Source organism: Lemur catta, chromosome 20, assembly GCF_020740605.2.
Source record: "Lemur catta isolate mLemCat1 chromosome 20, mLemCat1.pri, whole genome shotgun sequence".
Classification (NCBI taxonomy): Eukaryota; Metazoa; Chordata; class Mammalia; order Primates; family Lemuridae; genus Lemur; species Lemur catta.
This window is the reverse complement of record NC_059147.1, coordinates 11,966,353-11,991,219: the sequence shown is the minus strand read 5'-3', so window position 1 is coordinate 11,991,219 and position 24,867 is coordinate 11,966,353. Positions and strand designations below refer to the sequence as shown.

Here is a 24,867-nt window from a genome sequence, read left to right as displayed (position 1 = left end):
CCTGGTTTGGGTATCAGATGATGTTGGCTTCATAAAATGTGTTGGGGAGGATTTCTTCTTTCTTGATGTTGTGGAATAATTTCTGGAGGATAGGCACCAGTTCTTTGTAGGTCTGGTAAAATTCGGGTGTGAAACCGTCTGGTCTGAGACTTTTGGTTTTTTATTGCTGTTTCAATTGTGGTACTTGATATTGGTCTGTTCAGGAATTCTATTTCTTCCTGATTGACCCTAGGGAGAGTGTGTGTTTCTAAGAATTTGTCTATTTCCTCCACATTTTCCAGTTTATGTGCATGTGGTTTTTATAGTATTCATAGATTATATTGTGTATTTCCGTGGCATCAGTTGTAATTTCTCCTTTTTCATTCCTGATGGAGCTTATTGGAGTTCTTTATTTTCTGCTTCTCGTTAATCTAGCCAGAGGCTTGTCAATTTTTGTTCTTAACAAATTTGTACATGATTGTTTATGGCAGCTTTATTCATACTCACTAAAAATTGGAAGCAATGAAGATGTCTTTCAGTAGGTGAATGGATAAAAAACTGTGTTACATCCACACAATGGAATGGTATTTAACTCTAAGAGAAATATGCTATTAAGCCATGTAAGGACATGAATGCATATTAAATGCATATTTCTGAGTAAAAGAAGCCGGTCTGAAAAGGCTACACAATGTGTGATTCTATTTTTATGGCATTCTGGAAAATATAAAACTATATAGACAGTAAGAAGATCCTTGATTCCCAGAATCTTAGGAGAGTGGGTGGTAAAGCTTGAAGACATGAAGCACAGTAGCTTTTTTAGGATGGAGGAACTATTCCGTATGATATTGTAATTGTAGATACTTGACACTATGTGTTTGCCAAAGCCGTAGAAACTTTACAGCACCAAGATGTAAACATTTGCAATTAAAAAAATTCAATTAGGAAGTCAGAGAATCTCAGGATGGGATGAAGAATGTGACAAAAGAAACTGTATTACAAATACATGAAACAATGTCATAGAAGGGAATGAGGAAGAAAGGGATGACCCAAATCACTTTAGGAATGAGTGGGACCCTAAGACTAAAAGCAAATGAAACTTTACATAAGCACTGTGCCTAGTTGATCAAGTTCTTTCCCATGAGTGTGAAGGTTAACAATTTTGAAACCATTACATATGTGTAATAGAATTGAATAATTAGGCAAATAGGTAGAGGGCAGTGAAGGCCAGGTCTCTCTGTTGGAGTGGAAGTTTTCAGACAAGCAAGAATGATCCATGTTGTAGAAGAACAGTGTTGGAGACATCAGTATGAACCATGCCTGAAACTCTGCTATTGCTATCTTGAAATGCTTAATAATTTTTGAGCACAGGGCCCCACATTTTCATTTCTCACTGGGCCTTGGAAATTGTGTAGCTAATCTTGCATTTAACAACCATGATGTAAATGTTGATATTCCCTAGGATTCCTGCTGTGGCGCTCCTTTTCCTTACATTCCACCCTCTTCCTGGTCAACTTCACTCATTTCCATGACTTCAACTTCACCCAACACCTAGACAATTCTCAAATTTATGGCTCTAGGCACTTGGGTTCTACTGATATCCAGACCTGAATTTCCAACTCCTTGTTTTGTGTCTCTGAGATTTTCTCCAGACCTCTTAAGAACGCACATCTCCAAATGAGCTCATTATATAGTTTCCCTAGTTTATAAATCTGCTTCTCTTACAAGATATCTCATATACATAAAATCTTGAATCAAGTAAAAAATAAAAATAAAAAATAAATCTCAGAATCACCTTGGAACCTCTCCTCTCCCTTACTACTATTCATCTATCACCCAGGCTTGCTAACTACATCTGAAATTCCTCTGCATCCAGGTATATTCCCCTTCTCCAGTGTATTCCATTATCTCCCTTCCAGGCCACGGCATGAGAGACACCCCATCTCTTGTCTTTCCCTGTTCTAATCCAACCATTCTCAAAATGTATTACAGAGTAATTGTACTAAAACTCAAATGGGATCATACCAGCCTCTTATTTAACACCTTCAATGGGCTGACATTGACGAAGGATGAAATTCAAACTTTTTAGTGATCCAAGTATCTCCTGGGCTATCTTTCTGCCATCTTAAGCCCTGACATTCTCACCCCTGTCTCGCCTGGATATGATGCCACAGTCCCATGTGTGCCCTCTACCTGGGATGCTGCCTCTTGTCCATATCTACTCCCTCTTTCTGGAATGCCTGTACCTTGCTTCTCTACTTGGCCTTATTGAAGACCCAGGTGTAGTAGAGTCACAGAAAATAAGCCTTGGTGCCAAATTTCTTTCCTTATATCTCAGTCTTGTTCCCCTCCACTCTGTTATATACTCAGCAGCAAGATGGAGTTTTCCACACTGTAGATCTAGTCCTATCACTCTCCTCTTCTGATTTGAATGGCTTCCTGTTTCTCACGAGAGAAAGACCAAACTCTTAATGTAGATTAAAAAGCCCTCACTCTCAATCTCTCCTGCCTCAGTTTCTCTTTCTCTCTCAGCCTCTGATTTCTTTCTCTCCACATCTCTCTCATTCTGTCTCTCTCCATTTCTCTCTTCTACTTAATTCTTTTTGTTTATATTTTTATTCTGCTCTTTCTCTCTTCACTCTCTTATCCTTGTCTTTGTCTCCCATTTTCATTCTCCCCCTCTCTTTCATCCCTTCCTCCCTCCCTTTCCTGCCCTCACCCTCTCTCCCTCATTCCCTCCCCCCTCTCCACCCTCTCATCTCTCTATCTCCATCTCTATCTCTACCTCTATCTCTATCTCCCTATCCACTTTTCTCTCTCCCAGTCTCATTGTTTCTGTTCTCAATATACACCTCTTAGTGTCACCTTCACTTCGCCAGCAACATTATTTTTACCTTCAACTCCAGATATATTCACAAACTCACATATACTGACTCACACCTATGACTGTGATTCACACCTGACTATGTCTTGTGGATCCAGGTCTCAGCTTAGAAATTACTTCCTCCAGGAAGCTGTCTTCCAGTGCTGTTCAGACATCTGTCCTTACAGAGCTACTTCTATCCCATATAGAAACTCTTAGGAATTAAAAAAAAAAATTCCTCTTCCTGTAAGACAAATTGTCAAGGGCAGGACGACACATGCTTGATGAGGGAAGCTTGGGCTAGATTTCAAACTTCTCTTCCAAAGTGCTTTGTGCAGTAAACAACCTGCACAACTGGCCCTGCCCTCTAACTATTCCCATTATAGCCTATATTGTCCCATCGTAGCACTTAGATGTTGTGTATCATTCTTATTACTTGATTCTAATCCCCACAATATTGTATATCCCACCTTTTTATTTGTTTTTGTTTTTTACCTTACCAATGTATTCCTAGTGCATGGAACTTGGCCTAATATATATTTGATGCTAAATAAGTGCTTATAAATGAATTAATTTAGTAAAAAACAAATGAACCTCCCATTAGATGAATAAATCAGTAAGTAAATGAATATACAAACCTCCTATTATAAAACTTTTTACCAGTTATACCAAGATATTTATATCTCTTAGGTTCTATAATATTTTTCATGTAATTCTATTGTTGAAACATCACTTTTGAACTGAAAGGATTTCCTTATTCTTTTACCTCTGTACTAGACTGTAAGTTTCCCAGTATCATTGATCATATATTATTCATCTTTATGCCCAGCATGTCGACAAGCACGTAGTAGGTGTGCATGTTTTACTTGAAATAAAGTGAAATCAATTCTATTCCTATACCACTCAACCTTACTACCTTTAGTTGTCTAGATACTAATCAAGCACTTCTTTATTCCAGAGATCCGAAAAGATGAGCAGGGCACAAAATACCCCTGTAGGAAACTCACAGTCCCATCAGGGAGACAAACACATAATTGAACAGTGGTGATACAATATGCTCCATAACAAATATATAGCCCATGGACTAACTGCCTTGGAATTACCTGAGATGCTTCAATAAAGGTTTCCAGACTGCACCCCATACCTAATGAATTAAAATCTTTGGGATGCCCCTTCTGTCCTCTTCATGCCTTGTTTCCCATCCAAGTCACTCAGTCTCTGCTCCCTCCAACAGGCAACATGCCCCTGTGAAGTGTACCTGTAGGTGATGGCCATCACTGCCTAAACCTGGGAACCGATTATTCCAAGCCAGTGTATATAAAATGATGTGGTATTTGGACAAGAAATTCCAAAGAGTATTTACTAAGAGATGTTTACTAAGAGGTGTTTCTATGTAGCAAAGAATTATTCCCATTTTCTTTTTCCAAAGATAGCTTTTAAAAATTAAAGCCCAAGCTACTTAGTCTAATAGAAATAAAGTCAGTAAATCAGCAAGGAGCTTTTTGCAAAGCAAAGAACAAAAATGAAGATTTAGGATCCAGTCTATAGCCACTGACTTTTGGAAATCCTGTCCTTCCTAAGGAAAATGAGACCAAAACAAAACAAAACAAACAAACAAAAAGCTTACATCTCTGTGAATCACAAGGAATACCATTTGTGATCTAAATGCTATGAGAAACATTCTCAGAACTGTGGGAAATTCTTGCTTCACCTTTCTAAAATTGCTGTTTAATGTTTTACGTGCCAAAAAATGACTTGATGAAATAGTGCTTTTTTGGAAACCACCTAAATGACTCACAATAAGGAAGTCATTAAATAAATAATGAGCTGGGTACGATGGACTATTATGCAGTCATTACAAATCATGTTCTCAAAGAAATTCTAAGCATGTAGAAAAATTCACAAAATATTACTAATGGAAAATATAGGTCATAAAAGAGTATTATAGCATTGTTTCAGTTTTATTTAAATTATGTATTATTATCAAAATGTTAATAATAGGATTTCTTTTTTATTATTTTATTTATTTATTTATTTGTTTTTGAGATAGAGTCTCGCTCTGTTGCCCAGGCTAGAGTACTGTGGCGTCATCCTAGCTCACAGCAACCTCAAACTCCTGGGCTTAAGCAATCCTTCTGCCTCAGTCCCCTGAGTAGCTGGGACTACAGGCATGCGCCACCATGCCTGGCTAAGTTTTTCTATATATTTTTAGTTGTCCAGCTAATTTCTTTCTATTTTTAGTAGAGACGGGGTCTCGCTTTTGCTCAGGCTGATCTCAAACTCCTGACTTTGAGCGATCCTCTCGCCTCGACCTCCCAGAGTGCTAGGATTACAGGTGTGAGCCACCACACCCAGCCAATACGATTTCGAATGGACTGGTGCTTAAACGTGATTCCTTTAAGTTTTCTACTTTAAATATTTTTGTATTTATTTGAATTCTCTATAACGGCTATTGTTTTTTTAGGGCAGGCATGCATTTCATTAGTCGTTCAATCTAGGGAAAGTTTGAGAGTAAAAGAGCAATCTTTAGTAATATTGTCACCAGGACTACAGGCAAAAGTGGGACTGTTTTAGATAAACATGGTATTTGGTTGTTATGGGTTGAATGGTGACCCCAAAGTTCATATATTGAAGTCCTACCCTCTGGTACCTCAGAATGTGACTGTCTTTGGAAATAGGGTGGTTGCAGATGTAATTAGTTAAAATGATGTTATATTGGAGTAGGGTGGGGCTCTAATCCAATAAGACTGATGTCCTTATGAAAAGGGGAAATTTGGACACTGAGAACAACACTATGTGAACATGAATGCAGAGACTGGGTGATACATCTAGAAGGCAAGACATGCCAGCGATCTCCAGCCACCACCAGAAGCCAGGCAACACGCATGGAACAGATTCTCCCTCTGAGCCTCAGAAGGAACCAACCCTTATCAATACCTTGATCTCAGATTTCTAGCCTCCAAAACTTTGAGACAATGAATTGGTGTTGTTTAAGCTACCCACTTTGTGGCATTTTGATTTTTTTTATGATAGTCCCAGGAAAATAGTATGATGGTCATCACAGCTATTTTGTGTTTGGAAAACAAGAACAATTCTGGGGGTGGGAGGTGGATAGGAGTAGGGAAGAATGAGGTTCAGTGCAACAAAAGAAGCTTGTTCACTTAACTAATACTGTAAACAATTACTGTTCAAAACTGTTTGCTTCTCCTCTTTGCCTGGCCCCTCCCTGGAGAGCCCTGTGCTGTTGATGTCAAGCTTGGCCATGCGATTTGCTCCACAGCTTATGACATGTCAGTGGACATCACTCATGCCACTTAGAAGGAGGAACTTTAAAGGCCACGCCATGGGTCTGCCACTGTTGCCTCTTGCCATGACACCTAGGGAAGAGCTGGTTCTTTAGCCTTGATCATGAAGAGAAAAGACCTGGAACAGAGTTGAAACTGACCTGCCATGGACCCACAACATGAGATAGAAATAGATCTTTGCCCATGTAATTCACTAAGATTATAAGGTCATTTGTTACCACAGCAAAATTTAGCCTAAGCTGACTGATAAAATACTGACTTAATGACTATCAGGCACCATGCCAGGGATTAAATGATAAATTAGACACAGATCCTGCCAGCAAAGAACTAACATTAAACTGTGTATCATTTGCCTTTAAATTATGAAGATTTTTGGCCCCAGGTGTGCTCTATATTTTTTTGTAACACCTGCAAGTAAATGTTAAATGATGCTATTTCAACTGGCTTTTCTATAGCAAAAATCTTTAAAAGCTCTCATATTGAAAGTACTTCTTGGAATCTTGAACTACATGTACAGATATAAAGTTTGGCAATTAAAATTTAATGGTTTAGGGAAAAAAAAACTCCTCTGAAAAATAAACCTAAGTCAATTATTCAGTTATTTAATTCTCATTTGGAAAATGAGATGTTCAGACACTATTAAGTTATATTAGGAGGAAAAAACCCACTTCTGTTGAAACAGTGAAATTTATTTCATTTACTGTTAGAGAATATTAATTTTAAGGAGCAAGTTTTAAAAGCAACCAAATTTCTCAAAGACAAGTAGGTCCTCCCTGAGAAATGTTGGACGGCCACAGATTATATAAGGAAAGGACAGAGGGGAGACACATGCCAAGCGGAGGTCTGATGGAGGTGGAAGAGTCATGTTCTAGAGTCAGCATTGTAAAGTAAAAATTGCATGGTGTCAAAATTATCCTTGAAAATCCCTTAAATGGCCCTTCAGTTGTCTGGACCTGCTCCTTTAAAAGTTCAAAAGCCAAGAATTAATGTCTTTCATTTCTCTGGGTCAGTGAAGGCCAAGGTCTAATTTGAAAGGGGCAAAGTACAGTGGGGAAAATGAAGGGTCTCTGGTCCTCTCTCTGGGCAGCCCTCCCTCAGGCCCTCCTCTCCTGCTCTTTCCCCTCAACAGTGCATATAGCTAAAGCCAAATAAGTTAAATATGCATTTTAAGCAACTCTAGTCTTTACTAGGTAAAAGTTTTAAAATGTAAAAGGAAATGCACCGGGGGGGGGGGGGGGGGGGGGGGAGCGGGGCCTGTTTTGTACCCTGTCCCAGGCTAGATATTGAGGAGATAAAGTGGGGCTGTGGATGGGATGGGTGAGGGGATAAGAGCCCTCTTGAGGAAGACTAAATGCAAACAGGTAATACAAACACAGTGTAGGTGAGTCTAGGCTGCAGGTAAGGTAAGCACACAATGCCACAAACCGGTGTTCTAAAACCTTGCACCTTAGAATCACTTGAGCATTCGCAAATTTCACTGTCCAAGACAACCTAGGTGAACCCCAATTACCAATAACATGGGAATCTCTGGGGTGGACAACAGCAGGACTTAAAGCTTCCCAGGTGAGTCCATGTGCAGTCAAGGTTGAGACCAGGGGCTACAGCTGTGAGGAAGAGCATCCACTGTGTGTGTGGAGGCTGGGTAGGAGTTAGCTGGGGCCGCAAGCTTTCCCAGCTAAGGGAACCCCACTACTCAAGCTTCTTCAGTACAAATTGGCTTTGTTTGTGCTTTGAATATGGCGTTGGTATACACTAAAGAATAACCAAGGCCCTTGAGTTAAATCAATACATCAGCTCACGTCAACATGGCAACACCTTTTCATCTCTCTTTGTAAAGAGCCGCTGGTTCTTTAAAAGCACAGGTATTAATGGATTCTATCTGACGATGATTCATCCCACAGTTCCAATGTGCATCTCTAACCAATGTAATGAAAGCGTTTTTCTTTCAAGGGTCTAATCCTAGCATTGTGCCATATCCTTGACGCCCTGAGATACACCCCCATCTACAAAGGCAACATGTACTCTTAAGGTACAAAGCATTTCCTTTAGGGGAGTGGTTGCCTGTGTGTCCATGCTGATGAAGGGTCCTCTTTTAAGCTGAAGAAAATTGATTTTGTTGTGGTTGTTGCACAAAGGTTGATGTTTTCAAAGGCTCCAGATAAAAGGTGCCGCAGGCAGCTAACAAGCTCCTAATAGGACTAGATCAAGTTTTACTCACTCGCTGCCAGGGCTTGACTTCTGCATCTTGATGACATGAAACCAGGCTTTGACAGCATTCATTTTTGCTGAAGGAGCCTCCCCCAGCCTCCTTCCATAAATCCTACGCTATTTTATTCCTTATTCATTCAGCACAGATGTTTTTATGGCCATAATATATTTATACTAATTCAGAGGCTTGCCATCAAATAGATAGGCACATCTCTCTGATCTGGGAGGCAGCAGAGGCCCTACTTCAGACATTGCAGACAAAAATAAGGCCTGCTTTTTTCCCCACAGTGCTCTTCAAAGGAGCAATTTTCTAAAATTCAAACAACGGTGTCATCGTTAATAAGACGGAGTTTTCCTTTTCTTTTTCTTATCGTCTTTTCCAAATCAAGGGCAGTAGATATGAGAACTCAAATGACGTCAGGCCACTGCAGTTCCTTCAAAATGCTGCTCTCAATCACGTTTCTTATTATCTGATCCTGGTTCTGTAGATTGTCACAGAATTGACTGTTTAGATTAATTTGACTTTTAAGTTACCTTTTTATATAGCTAATTGCCACACAATCCATCTGATTAACAGTATTGTGATTCAGATCAACCACTGAGATAGATTATTACAGATAACAGCCCCAGGCTATCAGCTGGGTGTTCCCTTTAAGGAACAGGAACCTTGTAATGAACCACACACCTACCCTTTGGGCAGGGAATGGGTGCCTGTAAGACGTTAAAGATGCTACAATTTGGGATCAGTTCCCATCTTGGTCAATTGAATGAGTCAGTGTGATTTTGGAAACATCGTCAGGCTAACCCAATTTACATTATAGTTATATTTTAATTGCATTTCAAAGTCTAAATGCAGTTGATTGTGGAAACTGTATCACATCATTTAAGGGAACTAGAGCTTTCTTTTTATGGGAATGCAAAAGCACCCATCAGGATCGTAACACACTGTCTAAGCAGTGAAGAAGAGAAATCTGTCCTCAAAGCCCCCTCAGATTGTTCTAGAAAAGGTCACCACCAGCCCCCTACCAACACATGCAGTGGACTCCTTCTAGGTGACTTGCACCTTTGATTGTTTCATTCTTTCATTGCTCCGATAAGTTAGAGTGGGTTCTCTGTTCCAGGCTGGGTAAATTCCGGGCTACGATCAAGAAGAGTTCCCGTCCTGAACCCAGGAGCCCACATTCCCCCAGGGAAACAACGGAAGTGGCAATCCTATGCCTTCATCCTTCTCATCTTATTTTTAAAGAAAATATCTCCTTCTTCATATTCTTTGCTTTGTGCTTCATCGCACAATTTTTTTCATGTTCCCTCCCCCACCCCCAGGACCTCTCTGAATGTTGCATCTGCTGGTTCTGCTCTGCCGGGCGTCCTGTTTGCCTGGGAATAATCTAACCCTAGGCTTCCTTTGGGTTTCTCCTCGGCCACCTTCTTTCTCCCCTCTGCCATTTTTTCTAGATGATACTATGTATTCTCAGGGCCTTCATCACTACACATAGATTAATATTTCACAAATCCAAGTTTTATCCTTTACCTCTCACTTGAGTTGCAAATCTATTTTCACGCACAATCCCTAGACAGATACCTTGAGCTTAACATGTTCCAATTTTGATGCTTCATCTTCCCTTCCAGGTCTTGTAGTTGATCTGTTTTCTCCGTCTCAGTAAAATCTCCCATTTGCCCAAAGGAGAGGCCTGAAAATAATCTGGTTTTTAAAAATACCCTGGAAAAAAATAGACCATTCATCAGTTTGCTGATTCTCTATCTCTAAGCAACACTGTGAATTCCTGTGACTATAGTTGAGTTAAATTTATTCCCAGCTTTTAAAAATAAAGCCAATGAAAGACCAAAGAGATTATTACAAAGCCTGTGTTCTTGGGAAATTGCTGAATCCACAGTTTTACTTCAGTCAAATCACAGTTTCATATTTCAAAAATACTTTCTAAAAATTAATGGGTTCCGTGGGGTCAGCATCATGGGATTTATGATTTTCTAATGATGAGCCTAGATCTCTGTGAGAAAGATAATGAGGTTGTTGGAGAATCGCACTGGTCAAAAAGTAGACATCGATGCCCAAACCTCTCCCATGAATTTCTGAGCAGATGTTAACATAGACACACAGGGAAGAACCTTAACAGAAATAGGAAACAGACATTTCAAATGCCGGGTCACAGTGGTCACTAAAAGAGATACAACTTTAATTTCTTACTTGAACATGGATGGCATTGATTTAACCAATTCATTGACAGTACGGCCTGTCAAGCATATGAAACTGCCCCAAGTAGGGTGGATTGTTTTTAAAGTTCTTACAATAATGCACCTTCACCCATGATCTTAGATGTGCCATGATTCAAACTGTGAATTCTGTAAGAAACCCATATTAAAAAAAATGTTTGGGTGCAAATGATGTGTCGATGTAGATACATGGATTGATGGTAACAAGTGCACCACTCTGCGGGAGATATTGATCGTTGGGGAGGCTAAGTGTGGGGGCAGGAGGCATGTGGGAAATCTCTGTACCTTCCTCTTAATTTTGTTGTGAACCTAAAACTGCTCTAAAAGAAAAGTCTTTAGAAAATAAGTTTGATTAGCGTGGTTTTCAAGTAGGTAGCAATTAGGATTATGGTTGTCATAGAGACAGATCTGTGACAATGGAGATGAAGGGTGAGAGTTTCGCTTTATCAGAAGAGCAATTCTTTATTTTTGTGAATGTCAGCAAATGAATTTGACCCACGAGGTGTGGACTTAGATCAAAGGCCACATTTAGCATATGGCCAATGTGGCACTTACGTGGCCTTTCAAAAGGCCAGTCTCACAGTGATAACTGGCACTAATAATCCTATAAACCGCTCCAGCTGCCTTTAGTGATGTGACTTCTGATCTGGGGGGAAAGAAAAGAGGGATGATATTTTATAAATATCAATTTTCAAAATTCTCTGATCTGTTGGCATTAACTGATGAGCTCAGAGATGCTTGGAAACCTCCCTGCCTGCACAACAACTGTAACCATGGCAACCTGCGCTTTAAAGGATGTTGAAGATGTTTTTAAACGTAAGGTGAGAAAAACAGTTTCTCCACAAATTTTTGCGTGGGCTCTCGGGTCTGATTCCTCCAGTACACTTGTTTCTCCTTTACTGGGACTTGTTTCCAGGCGGGAAGCTTTCCCATTGGAGGAGAAATTGGGCAACCCCAGGCAGTCGCAAATCTTGAGACGATGGCCATAGCTATGGAAGTGAGACTTGCTCATTGCACCAAGACTCAGTGTCAGCATGCCTGGTGTTCTTATATATTATACATGAAAAATATTGGCGACTCTTTCTGCAAGCTTTTGAATTTTTGATGCCATTTGTTCCACATGATTTTTCTAAGGCGATATTGGACCACTATGCATTCTAGAACAAATTAAGTAAGACCTCAGATTTCCAGGGTGATATGCTAATATCTTAATAAAGTGCTAGATTTGAGTAGAAGACAGAGAACAACAACCGTGTAGTCTTCAGAATTTGAATATTGAACTTCTATATTGACAAAATTACCCAATGAATAAATAAGGGTATTTCAGTTTTCTAATCAGTCAGATTTTGTTGTTTCTAGGTCCTATTCCAGCTGGATATAGAGAGGGGAAATTTTAAAGAGGCAGGTTGTAATCAAAGGTTTTTATTAACTATTTGGAGCTAGAAGCAGATATATTTAAAATAACACAGGTACTAAATAGGCAAACTGAGCATTGTGTTTTTTTTTCATTCTCTGTGCTGCTCATTCACACCTCTTGTCTTGACAACAAACCAGCATTTCCTCCCCACCTTTACTCTGCATGGGTTTGCATATTTGTAGAGTTAAAAAAGTCACCCACAGGGCTCTCTTTCTTACCCACTTTCTTTATTTCTTACCTATCCATCTCTGTCACTTTCACAAGACAGCTCTTCCCGACTAATCACATTAATCAACAACAAAAACTAACTCTAAAAGTCTGACCAAAACAGGAATTTCACAAGCCTGAAATGCTATGTCAAACAGCCCATCATGGTTGTTTGGGGACATTGCAATTCAAAATGAGGTGGCAATCAAGCTAGAGAACAAATGATTATTATTAATGTGACTCTCTCCTGTACATTTTTTCTATCAATGCCAATTTCTTTCTCCACTTTTTTGGCTCTAATTCAGAAGTAAAGTCAGCTAGCCCTTTTTTTCAGGGATTAGTTCTCTTTTATAAGGAATTAAAGGAACACAGGTTAAACATGAACTTTGTCTCAGACATGACATTTATATGCCTGGTGCTTCCTTGCCTGGCATATAATCAAGTTCCTGATTCCACTTTACAGGTAACAAAAAAATTGTCATGTGTTCCATCTATTACATATGTGAAGACCAGGGACAGAGCAGAAGATTTTCATGTATTTTGTCATCATCATCATCACCATCATCATCATCATCATGATGCTTTCTTTACATGATATCATTGAATCCTTCCCACAAAATGCCAGGCACTTGTATTGTATGCATTTTACAGATCAGTAGACTGACATTCAGAGACATTGAGTAGTCCCAAAAATACATAGCAAGTAAATGATAGAGCTGAAAATTGACTCTATCTTTCTCTAGTGCTAAACCTCATTTCCCCTCCCCAGCAGTTGGGCAAGGCAAGGTGTTGAAGGGCACCCTGAGCCTGAGAGTCAGAGAGGCTTCCACGGGGGAATCCTGGGAGGAAGTGTCCGCTGAAGTGGTTTTCAAACTAAAGGTTGCCTAAAAGTCCCTGAGTGAGCTTGTTAAAATGCATATTTCAGGCCCTACCACCACTACCACCCCCCAACACACACGTGCACACAGATCCTGTTTCAGTAGGTCTGAGATGTGTCAGAAATCTACATTTGTATCAAAGTCCCCAGGTGGTTCCTGTGCAGTGGTCTATGGGTCACACTTGGAGAAATGGTTTTATAGATGGATTGTGGACCACTGAGAGCCCTGACCCCCCAACTTGTGCAGCAAACTGGGGCAGCTCCAAAGTCCAGCACACTCCCCTGTGCAGGGAAACCTCTTCTTTCCCCAATATTTTTTTCTAGATTTGATGCAGAGTCCAGCTTTTCCATCTGGGATATCTATGTTCTTACTCATCATGTGGTCAACACTTCATCCCAGTTAACAGCAAATAAAAATAACAATGGCTGCTAATTGTTAACTACCTGTTGGTACAAGGCTCCAGGCTGGGTGCTCATCACCTTGTTTTGTTGTCTTTGCCATCATGATCGCAGCAGAGCCACTAGTGCTCACCCGTAGCCAGCCCTCTTCTTCCTGGGCACACAGAAATGTCTGACTCTGTTTTCCAGCCCCTTTGCAGTCAGATGGAGCCATTTGACTACTTCTAGCCAAAGTAAGCCATGTCCACTCTCTTTCTTCCCTGCTGTGGTGACCGTGGACACGTTACAGATGGTGCCAGCTGCAAGGTGCTGGAGGCTTCGTCAGCCGGGGTTCTTGAGCTCTTGTATGGCATAAAGCTCCTACCAACCACACTGAATTCACAACTTGAACAAGAGATAAGCAGATCTTTGTTTTGTTAAGCCTCTGAGATTTCATTCGGTTTTGTTCAGTTTTTTATTTCTGCAGCATAGCCTAACCTATCTTAACCAATATCATCATCATCATCATTATCATCACAGTAATCTCATTTATTAATTATGAAAATAAAAGCTTACCCTGTGCTGAATACTATACTAATAAGCATTTTGCAAACATTATCTAATTTGATAATCACACCACGAGTATAAAGAAGACACAGTTATCTGTATTTTATAAAGTCATAGCTAGTAACTGATGGGAAAGAAATGAAAACCCAGCAGCCTGATTCCAAAGCCCATGTGCTTAACCAAACACTGTAGCATAGTGTTGCTTAAATGCCAGGGTCTAGTACTTTAGATGCTTATCACATGTAATCCTCTGCCCACCCTGAGAAGTGGTATTGTTGTCTTCATTTTCCAGTATGAACACTGAGGGTTGGAGAGATTAAATGTCTGGTCTGAGGCCACACACCACACACAGTGGAATTAGGTCACAACCTCAGTCCCTCTGACTCTTGAATGAAGCATCACTTATCTCAAAACTAGAGTGCCTAAGCAGGTGATTTTGATTTCTTCAACCCTATTTCAGAAACATCTGTGGGGCCCCAAATCATACATACTAGGATAGTCAGCACAGGGTTTCAAGATTTCAGGAATCTGAGTTAAATGCTCCAAGTATAAACTGCAGCTCCACCATGCACCACTGTGTGACTCTGGGTAAGTTACTTAGCCTCTCTCTGCAAAATGGGTTGAATGAGATAATCCTGGGAATGTGCATAACTCAGTGCCTAGTATCAAATAGGAACAAAGGAATTTTGTGATTAGAGGATTGACAGATAGCCTTGACCAGATAGGTTAACAGTGGTGCTGCCCCGGGTGGCTCAATCTATAGCTCCCCGACACCTTCTCAGGCAAGCCCTTGGCTGCTTTTCCCCTGTGAAATGAGGTGGAGGTGGGGAGACATGCAGCTAAATTCCTTTGGCCAGAAGCAGGGTTGAATCTGCAGCCCCCAGACCCTGAGGCCCCTCTGGGTTGGTTCCTCAGTCTCAGGTGCCAGGCAGTCTATGGTGAATCCTGAAGGGCCAGGGAAACAGGCTGATGAGATTCCAGGATCTGGTAAGAGAACAAATTGGGAATCTCAAGGCATCTAGTCCGACAGTTCTTAGAATTGTGAGATGTGGGCTAGCGGCTACTGGGAGGTCTTACTCCAATTTCTCTGAGCTAAAGGAGCAGCGTTTCTCTTTGCCTTTTGAGTTCCTAAGATGAACCAAGTTACTTTCGTCCTCTAGTAGGGGTAGCAGAACCTGGGCTCCTAGTCTTGCTGGAGTGAGCAACCTGGTTTACTGGTGAACGTGTAAAATAATAGCTACTACCAGTAATAGAGACTACCAATAACCAAAGCTATTTATTAATCTACAATGCACTAAGCACTACAAAATAGTCTCATATATAGACTATATTGCATGTCCTTATTGAGTGAATAGTATTATAATATTATTCTCATCTGTAAGATGCTCGGAGAGTCTAAGTTGCTTGCTACAGATACACAGCAAAAACATGGCAGAGCTGGAGACTGAATCCAGGCAGTCTGACTCCAAAGCCTTGCCGTTGGCAAGCACACCCTCTGCCTAGCACTGAGCTGTCAGTAGATAGAGTGTGGGCTGTAGTCACCAGGGGAGAGTGTTTGTGGGGGCAGGAAATACCTGTAAAATGTAGGCTAAGGAGTTGGCCTGAAGGAATTTAGGAATTCCTAAAAAGGAGAACTGGAGGCCCAAGTAAAAATGGCCAAGTCAGCAAGTTACTACAAATACGAGATGGGAGTGTCTCAGTTTACCCAGCAATCTAGAGAATACCCCTAAAACTGATCCTCTAAAACACCGTTCAAAAAGGATTCATTTAGCAAAACAATGAAGAAATGCTGCCCAAGCTCTGCCTGTCATGAAGATTCAAAATGCACAGTAAATGATGGATATTCTAAGATTTGTTGCAGCAAAGAGACTGGTTAGTGCGCTTAACTCTGTTTCTAATTTGCTTCTGACCACAGCAAACCCCACTGACATCAAGTCAGTGCTGAAGACACTTGGGGCAGCTCTCAAAGAAGGCATTTGAGGGAGGGTCCCGGAAGACTGCAGAGCAGGGTGCTAAGCTCTGTGCTAAGGAAGACACTTTGCTGTGGAAGATGTAGTGACCACAGATGGGGAGAGGAAGAAAGGGGATCAGGGTGGGGATGGTGAGATCTCGAATTGGTGATTTCAGCAGAGGAGGAAAGGAAGGATATGCAACAAATAACAGTGCCATATGCATAAGTTAAAAAAAGGAAAGATGGAGGCAGAGCCAGTTTTCCAGTTTGCAAGGTGGCTTGGAAATATGGATTGGCACCAGTTTGACCTCAAAATAGCAATTAGAGACCTGGAATTCCAAAGAGAAAGCAGAACTAGAAAATGAGGGGTTTAGGTCACTTGCTGCTTCTCTTCCTGGAGGGAGGGTGGAAAGGGGGGAACGAGGGAAGGGCTTTGGGAAGAACCTTCAGCAAGGTCTCGTTATAGGGTGCAGCAGACAGAAGGGCAGCCTTAGATAAGCGGTGATGGGAGAGGTGAGGGGGTCCTCAGGGGATCCAAAGGAAGAGAGTGTTTAGCTCAAAGGACCATTTTTTAAAAGTAGAAAAATGAAAGTTGGGATGTGCATGGTTTGTGGAAAGATGGAAACTTCCTCAGTCAGAAAACATTTTGCCATCAGCAGCAGGCAGTGATCTTGACAGTTTGTGGTTAGTGACTAGATCTTAAACTATACTTTGGACGAGAGAGGGTGTCCAGCAAACAAATTCGCAGTAGCTGATCCCTGGCATGAAGGGAGTCAATTCTTGATGCTGTAAGTGAATAGCCAAGTGCCGCCGAGGTACAATGAAGAGGGAAATACCAAGCCTGACTGTTTTATGTGAATCTCTAAGGCAGTGTTCAGGCAGGACAGAACAGGAGGGGGAAGGGGCTTGAGCAGAAATGGGTTTTGAGGACCTGTCAGCCTTGACAGGAAGAGTAATTGGGCTAAGATGAGAGCGGGGTAACACCAAGCACATCTCCAAAGCCATCCAAGTCAGCAGATAATTAACCTCTTGATTCCTCCCTCCCTTCTGTACAAGATCAGATTTTTATTATCTCAGAAACATTTAAACTTCAAGAAATGGTGAGGAACACAGACTTTCTGAGCCAGCTTCCACCAACATGCCATTTGATTAATTTCTGTAGTTGGGAAGGCAGTTCAGAGGGAATACAGACTGTGCTCTTACCTGCCTCATTTCCATATTTAATATATTCAGGCATGGTTATGATAGAGAGTCTCATGTTTGTGCTCAACTCTGTGTCTTTTGAAGTTCATATTATTTAACTTTGTGTTGATAAAATACCATTTTCCGATTCAGATAAAAAAATGTCCATTTGGGCATCAGATAACTTTTGCAAAATGAGATGTTTTTAGCCTTACTATGAAGCAAAAACAAACATGTATTACTGCCATTCACAGAAATATATTTGCAGTCCTGCAAATCTCCCTGTTACTTGAAAAAGTTAGAGCAATTGCCTCTTGCACCCCATAATTAGCTCCCTAAGATTTTAGGAATGAAACAGTTGGTATTTTTTATATTTGAAAATGCCTGTGTTTGCTGCATTTTTACTTTGAGAAGTAGGAATCCACATGAAATTGAACACACTATGTAAGGAAACATGGCAGATTTCTCCTAGTGTTTCAATCCCACTGAGGCTTACAAATATTTTAACTTAGTTATTGGCAAACATGTTTACAATGCTATTTCTCTGCTATTTATTTAGGCTTTGATTTGGTACTAGATTCTCATCTTTAAATAAAATGTGGTGGTATTAAAAGAAAAAAATTATTACAAGGTAGAATAACCTGGGCTCCCACGTCGGTTTTATTACTGGGCTGTGTGCACGTAGATACTTTGCTTACTCTGTCTGCACTCTCTACTCTATCAAGCTTCTTCCTCTCCTCTCCCAAAGCCCTCCTGCCAACCTCTTGTAGGCCAAACCTCATTTTCCATTGTCTTTTCCTAATTACTCTGTTTTCAAAATTATTCTCCTTCCCTCTGGTTCCCATTTCCAAATAGCTCAGCTGGGCATTAAGCACCATAATAATGGATGGTGCCATCCAAAAGAACAACAGCAAAAACAGAAACAAAATTATGAATGACTATAGCATTCTTTCCAGCAGAAACAGTTCTCCATATGCCTCTGCCCTCCCTTAGCCCAACGTAAAAATAATAGTAACCATTTCATAAATGGATATATAATGACAAAGTAAACTTTACCCAACTTCCCCAAGATGCTGACTCCAGTATTTTATCTTCAAATTAACTTATTCTGATGGTAAAAGCAATGGCTACTTATTGTTAAATAAGTAAATAAATAAGGAAAATAAAATTAATTTGTAATTTTGCCACTCAGAGACAGTCTCTGATAACATTTTGGTGTTTTGGGGTCTATTTTTTTCTATGTATGTGAGTGTAATTAAATATATATTTGCATATATCTATTTACATTTACATATGTGCATGTATAGGATTAAATTATGTATTCAGATTACATTCCGCTTTTAAAAATCTCCGTTTATTTTGTAAGAATGTTTTCTTCATTGAATTCTTCCAAACCATGAGAGTTAATGTCCACATAAAAAAACATCGTATGGGCTATCAATTTATTTCAGCTTTTACTTATTTTTGGTTATTCAGTTTTCTACCAATAATTCATTATTTTAAATAATTCTGTGATGATAATTCAGGCACATAGATGTGTTTTCACAGTTATCTAATTTCTTAGCGTCAGTGCTTAGAAGTTGAAGTTGGTATTGATAAAATAAATGTCTTTGACAATTGACACATAATTATCAAAATGCTTTGCAAAGAAATGATGCTCAACTTCATTCTCACCAACAGTCCCTGTTTACCTTAGGCTTGCCAGCAGTGCTAAGAGTTCTAAAATCTGTCACTTTGATAGATGAAAATGATAAGGTACTATTACTTTTTTTTTTGGTCATTTAAAAAATACTGATGAGGTAATTTTTTCCTTCTTTTCTCCCTGCCTTGAGAAGCAGCTGTCTGCTCAGGACATACTCCCTGTTTCTGTCTGGGTGTCAATGGCTTTCCTGTTGATTTTGTAAAGAGTTGCTACTTCTTGTGGACATTTATCTTTTGTCTATCATATGTTTGTTGCATTTTTTTGCCAGCTTGTTATTTAAAGTAATTTGATTTGATGTTTTGAAATACTGACTTTTTAAATCTTTATTTGGACACAATACTGTTTTTCCTTACGCTTTATTCCCTTGTTTTTACAGTTAACAACGTTAGCCTATTCTAAGATCAGAGTCACCTTAATACATACATTTTTCTAAATTTTTATGGTTTCATTTTCACATTTGATTGTTCTATCTATCTGGAATTTATTTTTGATGTATAGTTTAATATAAAGCCCCATTTGGAGTTTTTACCCTCCAAATTAATTTTCCCTCCAATTTTTTTTTTTAATATACTCTTTTTCTGGTTTTGTGATATAGTCTTTATAAGATGTTAAGTTCTGGTACATACAACTGTTTACTTTGGAGCCATCTCATGTATTAAATTTTGCAACAATCCCACGTTTTTCTGATACTTGCAGGCTTTATAGCATGTCCTAACACATGGGAGGGCAAGCCCTTCTAAAATATGTGTTATTTTCAAAACTGCCTTAGTTATTTTTGCCTTGATTTTTCCTCTAGAAGGAAAAACAATTATCATTTTGTCAGGGTCCCACCTCCATGACTTACTTGTTTTCTCAAAGCTGCTGTCCCACCGTGGACATAGACAAGAAGTCAGGGATGGTGAGAAATCAGAATGTGTAGAAATGTTTGCTCGACATGGGGTTCCTGAACTGGAAGGCAGACCGCAGAGGAGCATCTTTCAATTTTCCAGTCAAAGCTGCTCCTCTATTTCACAAGGCAAAGCATGAGAAACTCACATAATTCATTTTCCCAAATTCCATTTTATCAGCCTTTGAGATTTTCCTGGTAGCTGTCTGACAGTCTTAGTACTTAAAAGTTTTGACGCTTCAAAGGTATTTCTTCAAAGATGTTTTAGTTAAGAACAAGAGATTTTGCTTTGGAGGATCCTGGACAGATTCCCTTTAAAAAAAAAAAAATCTTTCTAAGCACTCATCTGTATAATATATGTAAATTTTGAAGGCTTACTGATGATGGAGTAAATGAAAAGTCTAAGAATTCATAACATTATCTGGCAATAATGGTGGATGAGAGGTATAGGAGACATAGGCGTGTGTTCATTTCCTTATTGAACCAAATTGTCCAAGATTGCTGTTCCTTCTAACTAGGTTTTTGAAAGCTGAGAGAAAACAGAGCCGGCATCAATCAAAATGACAAAATTGGCAAACTTTTGCCTTGGCCCTCTTCCGTTATCTCTCTTTTCTTCGCCACAACTCAGCCTCCCCTCAGTCTTTTTACCTGCCCTTTTTTTGAAGCATATTTTTTCTCATAAGGTTATCCATTCTATTAAAACAGGCTGCTCATAAATAATGTTTCCTACATTAAGATTTGGCAAGCCCTGTGCCCAGCACCGTGGCTGACGCAAGATAAGTGCACAGTAAATTTTGAAATATCTGTGTCTCGATCTTCATTTCCTTGTTTCTGTCTCCAATTTCCTATATGCCATCAGTGGATTTAGTGACACTGCAAATAGCTTGCTCTTTTCCAGGCATGCATCTCCCATTTCCTCAGAACCTGTTTGTCTTGTTGAAGCGTGCAGTCCTGAGCTGTATGTTTGCAGGCAGTACGGTGGGAAGATTAACAGTTTCCTGGCATCTTTCTTGCCAAGGTTTGAACACCACTTCCAGTGCAGATCAACATGTGAAATTAAATGATTACCTTGTAGTTTTATGGTGCTATCAACTTTGTCAAAATCTCTTCCTCTACACTGTTACTTAAGCTTCATTACAATCCTGCAAGGTGAGAAAGACCGTGGGTATTAGCCTCGCTCTGGAGGGTCACTGTTTTAGGTTGAATGTGTTCTCCAAAAACTATTTGAAAAAAGGATCTTTACAGAGGTAATCAAATTAAAGTGACTTCATTAGGGCAGGCCCTCATCCAATCTGACTGTTACCTAGAAAAAGGAGAGATCTGGAGATAGACTTACACACTGGGAGGACATCATGTGAAGATGAAGACAGAGATCAAGGTGTGATACATCTACAAGTGAAAAAACACTAAAAAAACCCACCAGAAGCTAGGAGAAAGGCTTAGAACAGATTTTTCCCTCACAGCCCTCAGAAGGAACCAACTCTGGCAACACTGCGATCTCAGACTTCCAGCCTCCCCAGAACTGTGAGACAATAAATTTCCATTGTTTAAGCCACCTAGGTTATAGTATTTCATTATGAAGCTCTAGCAAATGAATAGAGTAGCTAATAAAAAAACAGAGAAGGCTGACTAGCTCCCCCAAGGTGGGGCACAGTTTCACCAGAGGATTGGATCTACTGAATCTTCTACTGCATGGAAGATCATCATTTTATCAGCTACAATGAGCTGGGGTCAAGGGCAGCCCACTCTGACAGTGAAGGGGTTTATTTGATGCTGGGCCAGGCCAGCACCCTCCCTACCCCTTCTTGGACTACCTTCAGCATGTCCCAAACTACATGCCTTGGTTCACCTGGATGTTGCTAGCAATTGCTAGGAAAGTTTCTTGCCACTGATGTGGCCATTAACACTAATGTTCCCACAGCAGTTATCCTGTGCCAGCCTCAGGCTAAATGCATTACCTGGGTCCATGTAACTCTCGCTGTGAGCCTGTGAGGTTGGTGCTATGCCTACCCCATTTACAGATCCCAACCAGAGTCTCTGGTTTTAACTTATCCCTAGTCCTGTGTTTGAACTCAGGCAGTCTGATCCTAGAGCTAGCATTTAAACCAGTTTGTTGCTGGGCTCTAAGTTCTTAAAAGTTTGGAGAGTATTGTGTTAAAGAGAGTTGGGAGTATTTCTATGGACTCCTCAGAGCTTTTCAGGTTGCCTTTATCCTGGGCAACCTCTGAGAGGGTGACAGCGTAAGCTGCGTTTCCACAGCACAGTTGACCACGGGACCTTCTTTACCAAAGCGAGATCTCTGACTGATGTTTCATGAACAGAATTGCCAGGTAAAATACAAGACTCAGATAAATTGAAATTTCAGATAAAGAATGACTAATATTTTAGTATAAGTGTGTCCCAACTATTACATCGGACACAGTAATATTAATAGTAAAAAATAAGTAATTGTTGGTAGGAAATTCCAGTTTACCTGGGCACTTGTATTTTTATTTGCTAAGTCTGGCAACCTACATGAAGGATGTTTTGAAAAACATGGAGTACATAGCCGAAGCTCCCTGACTCACTCTCTCTCTCCCTGGACATTTTTATTTAGGAAGCAAACAAAAATCTGCCCCAAACTGAGGTTCTGCCCTTATCCCCTGCCTTGTTACCTTGCCAACATCCATTTTATTATCCTTCACCCAACCACCAGTGGAGCTCCTATTGGACTCTGCATCTTGTCTTTATGGCTTAGAACCCACTATCACAGAGCCAGAGACCAGGCACATGCTTAGTTATTCCAAAGCAAGCTCACACCAGCATGAGATGTGGCAAACAATTACAACAGTCCTCCAGCTCCCACCCAAGGAAAAGGAGAAGGACGTATGGGGACAGATGCACATAAAACCCAAATCTGATGCCTTGAGGTTGGTCAGTATGAATTCTGTCCTGTGGGATCTCTCTGCTACATTTCCATTCCAGGGGAGCTGAAGGCGTATTGAGTTTAGGAAGAAATGGATTTCTAAAACAGATCAGGTCACTGGAGCAGGTTTTGCATCCTGAATCCTATTGCCCCTCTCACTTCAGAACCCCTCCTTTCCTATTAATGCTACATGTGATGATACCACTGAAAGACATACATAAGTCCCATCTTCTTACAGGGAATTACCTTTCTTTTTTCCTTTTTAAAAGATTCAGTTGTCTTTCTGATATATTCAAGTTATCTTGACCAATGTTTCAGAGTTACTTAGAGCTTTATGGATTGAAGCAAGACAGAAACAAATGACTACTCATAATTCAGAACATTTCTGAGCCACAGTGAATGTTTATTTACATTTTCTGGCCACGAAAAGGACCCTTCATGCTAGTATACAGAAACTCAATTCAGATTCCAGACCTGCAGTGTCCACCTGTGACTACTTAAATTTGTACTCAAATTAGTTACCATTAAATTAAATGAAAAACTTTAGTTTCCGAGTCACACTGGCCTCAGCCGTGTAAGGTGAGTGGCTACTGTATTGGACAATGCAGATACGGACTGTTTCTGTTATCACAGAGAATTCTACTGGACATCCCTGTTCTAGATTCTCATTGTCTTGGCTTCTCTGTTCCGTACAGTGAAAAAGGTGGATATAGATTAGGGTTTTTTCAACCTCAGCACCACTGACATTTTGGGTCAAATAATAATGTGGGGACTCTTGTGCATTTTAGGATGTTTAGCAGCACCCCAGCTCTACAAGCTAGATGTCCTGGGCATCATATGATGTTTAGCGGCACCCCTCCTCCAAGTTCAACAACTAAACATATCTCCAGACATTGCCAAATGTCTTCAGTGGGGCAAAATCACCCCCAGTTGAAAACCACTTACTTAGATTATATCAGATGTCATCCTCCAGCACTGATAGTTCAAGATTCTTCTTGGGACAGTAATTTTCGAGCATGTGAATTTTCTGGCATTTCATAGATCATTATAGAATTATAAGAATATTTCCAGCTACTCATGCAAATTACTGTGGCCTGATTATCAATTTAATATTTGGATCACTGGGCCATTAAAATGCTGATTTGAAATTCAATCTTCTATTTTTAAAAATGATCACTTTGTGAGTCGTATCTGTTATGTGGTTGATTTTATTTAAATGGACTGTATAATTCTGCCCACTCTGTGTTCATGAATAATGCTTTATAGTTGAATGTCAGGATGCCTGATCTTAATGATCTTAATGTTCATAGCTTAGGTCTATAGAATCCATACAGTCATTGACAGGTTGGCTTTGTGTTTTGTTTTTTGTTTTTTGTTTTTTCCATCTTCCACTCCTTCTTCCAGAGACCCTTAATTAGTGCTCATTAAGATGCACAAATAGCCTGGCCTTGGATCCTCTGAGTATCTGGTTTACTCTCCTCTAACTTATTAAAGTTGCTTCTGGAAGTAACATAGAAACATGCACTTATTTTCTGGATCAGCATGTTCATGCATCTCATTGTGCAAGAAAAATATACTGTGGTCAAAATGGATGTTTATTTTTGAAGAAATATGTGTTCATAGGACCCGAGTACATTAAGATTCAATAAATGTGCCACTCTATCAGTGACTGTGAAATTGGAATCTCACATCAGAGCTAATGTGGTGGCCCGGTGGGCCTTTGGAGCCTCTTCGTTTGGGAAGCTGCCTTGGTGAGGAGGCCAGGGATTCCAAGACACACGGGACAGCCTTTGGGATTTGTAGTCCCATTAATATGAAATCAGTATTTCCCATAAGACTAGAGAACTCTTTGTGCTCCAGGTAGCGTCCCAAGCACTTCGTGCTATTATCCCCTTAAATTTCTCAGCCCTACCAGGTGAGTACCAATATTACCACCATTTTACTAACAAGAAAAGGAAGTCTCACTGCAGAGGTGTTAAGTAACCTGCCTAAAGTGACAGAGCCAGGATTTAAATTCAGCTCTCTATTAATAAGTTTCTGGAATTGCAATCTTCTTCATTACCTACCTTGCTTCTAGATTTAGAATAAAATACGAATCACTTAAGTTTTCCACTTAAAAGAGGCATTCCTTAGCATCAAACTAAAGTTGGTTCAATATGTATTCCTATCAAAGTTGGTTAAGTTTTTTAAATTTGCAAGTGCTTATGATGG

General features: G+C 40.0%; 1 protein-coding gene across 5 annotated transcripts in view; it reads left to right on the top strand.

Moving 5' to 3' along the window:
- Positions 1-24,867, top strand: part of CDH13 (cadherin 13) — a 964,660-nt gene that overhangs the window by 439,750 nt on the left and 500,043 nt on the right. The window lies entirely within an intron of this gene.